The sequence below is a fragment of the Mandrillus leucophaeus genome, unplaced genomic scaffold, assembly GCF_000951045.1.
Source record: "Mandrillus leucophaeus isolate KB7577 unplaced genomic scaffold, Mleu.le_1.0 Scaffold491, whole genome shotgun sequence".
Classification (NCBI taxonomy): Eukaryota; Metazoa; Chordata; class Mammalia; order Primates; family Cercopithecidae; genus Mandrillus; species Mandrillus leucophaeus.
This window is the reverse complement of record NW_012105265.1, coordinates 278,541-281,002: the sequence shown is the minus strand read 5'-3', so window position 1 is coordinate 281,002 and position 2,462 is coordinate 278,541. Positions and strand designations below refer to the sequence as shown.

Genomic DNA, 2,462 nt, shown 5'->3' with positions numbered 1-2,462 from the left:
TTTTATCTGTTATTTTAAATAGGTTGTGGATTGGAGACATGATAAACTTTTCAAAAAGCTAATTCTGAGATAAACATTTTAAAAAGAAGAATGCAGTGAGTATGAAGACAAAACAAGAAAGTCTTTCTCTAGACATTGTCTGATTTCACTACCACATCCCCATGGAATGCATATTCCATGATTGTCATTCCACGCGTGAGGAACTCAAGACTCCTAGAGGCTGAGAGACTTGATCAGGGCACATAGCCAATAAGTGTGGGAGTCACGATTGACCCCTGTCAGATGCCTGAACTTTCTGCAGTTGAACTATTATCTATATAGAAGGTGCCACTGAATTTGGGGACTGGTTATAGTCTAGACATAACAAAGGGATTGACTGGATGTTAGTATGCTCTCAGCACTCAGTGTCCAATCAGGATGCTTCCAGGAGGAAAGAACGTTCTAGGCAACAGAAGTGGTCCTCATCAAAAGTTGAGTTGGACTCTGTGAAAAGGAAATAAGTCAGACATAAATATCAGTGTTTTTGATGTACAAATGGAGAAAACAAGATAAAAGAACCCCCAGAAAAGGATGAAGGGCTAAAGAGAAGGGGGTTCTTCCATTCAGGTACTGATTACAGAAAGAACCTGAACATTTGGAGAATAAAGTATCTGACACCTTTTTTCCCTGACAAGTTTAATGTTTAGACAATTTCAAAAGTTATCTACTAAATGTTAAGAAGTGAGCGAACAGGCTGGGCGCGGTGGCGCACGCCTGTAATCCCAGCACTTTGGGAGGCTGAGGTGGGCAGATCACCTGAGGTCGGGAGTTCGAGATCAACCTGACCAATATGAAGAAACCCCATCTCTACTAAAAATACAAAATTAGCAGGGTATGGTGGCGCACGCCTGTAATCTCAGCTACTCAGGATGCTGAGGCAGGAGAATCACTTGAAGCCAGGAGGCGGAGATTGCAGTGAGCCGAGATGGCGCCATTGCACTCCAGCCTGCGCAACAAGAGCGAAATTCCATCTCAAAAAAAAGAAGTGAGCAAACAAAGTGGCTTTAAAAATCTTTAGAATGAGGAAAGAGTCAACCTCGTGAGGTTGGTTTTGCTGGACACTCCCCGAGTCCTCAGAGGAGAGGGTCTGCCTATGTCCACACTGCAGGTGGATTAGGCAGCAAGTTGGTGCCACTGCTCAACTTCTCTGAGACCCTGAAGCCCACAGCACCCTCTTTTTCCACAAGACTGTGATGGGGCCACTGTCCTCCTTAGGCATGGTAGTTGCCAGCATAGTAGCAGCTCCTCTTCTTCTCCCAGAACCTTCTGACACCAACCTTGGTGAAAGAAAAGCTGTGACAGCAAGCGGTCAGGTTTAGTGTTGTGGAGAAAGGCCTTTACTTGAGGATGGCTGAAAAGTAGAAAGCCTTGGCTGGCCATGGTGGCTGATGCCTGTAACCCCAACACTTTGGGAGGCCGAGGCAGGAGGATTGTTTGAGGCTGGGAGTTCAAGACCAGCCTGGGCAATATAGCAAGACCCTGTGCCAAAAAATAAAATAAAATAAGTATTAAAAAAAAATGTAAGTAAAATATCTTCCCCCAAAGATTCTGCTAAGACTTTAAAAAATAAAAACAAGATTGACCTAAATACTAGAAACTATACAAGAATATAATATTGAAATCTGGTATCTGACAACTTGTTCTCGTTTGAATATCTGTTTCTCAAATGCTACTTTTTGTCAAATAATTTTTTAAATGACTGATACCGTATAGCAATTGAATTGCAATTACTCAGTAGTTTCTATATTTGATATTATATTCCAGCTCATTTCTCTACATTTCTATGCTCTATTAAGCCCATTTATATATGAAAAATGCTTTAAAAATGATCCTTTTGTGATCACTGTCTCATGTGAGCTCTTTTCAGATGCTTTGCATTCAGAATAGACCTCTGAGTTGGGACCGAAGCTGTCAACTGATCCCAAATTCCTAAGTTCCTGACTTGCAGGTATGTCTGGCTCCAAGATAGCCTTTATAGAGTATGTCACGGGGAACATAAAATGAAAGCATTCACTCTCACTGTATTTATGTATGTATAGATTGAGTAGTTCTTTGCTTTGCACCATGAATGATACTGAAGTGGAGATGAATTCTATGTCCTTTTGAATACTGCCTTTCAGGAGCTTAGTCAGTTGAAACTCCAGTTGAAAGTCAAGGCACAAATGTCATCGATAATGTCATGAGAACTGAATTACTCTTTTAAAAGGAAGACCTAATAGGACTCTTTGTACATTTTAATAATGAAGTATATCTTACGTATATGCTATGCTCTTTTCTGCACGCACGTTCTATTTCACAATAAGTAAATGAGAGTGATATACAGAAGAGTATGTGAAATGTGTACTTTTAAAGAAGAAGAATAGAGTGGACACCCACCTATGCACCACCCAGATTGGGAAATAGAACATCACCTGAACCTTTGG

The 2,462-nt window shown here is 40.9% G+C and overlaps 1 protein-coding gene across 3 annotated transcripts in view; it reads left to right on the top strand.

Moving 5' to 3' along the window:
* Window positions 1-2,462, top strand: part of ANKRD34B (ankyrin repeat domain 34B) — a 13,762-nt gene that overhangs the window by 3,810 nt on the left and 7,490 nt on the right. For 2 of the 3 annotated variants that reach the window (XM_011995556.1, XM_011995558.1), the window contains exon 3: window positions 1,907-1,987. The gene's annotated coding sequence lies outside the window, so the exon portion shown is untranslated. Of the gene's footprint in view, window positions 1-1,254; window positions 1,341-1,906; window positions 1,988-2,462 lie in introns of all 3 variants that reach the window. The other variant, XM_011995557.1, reaches the window with a different exon arrangement.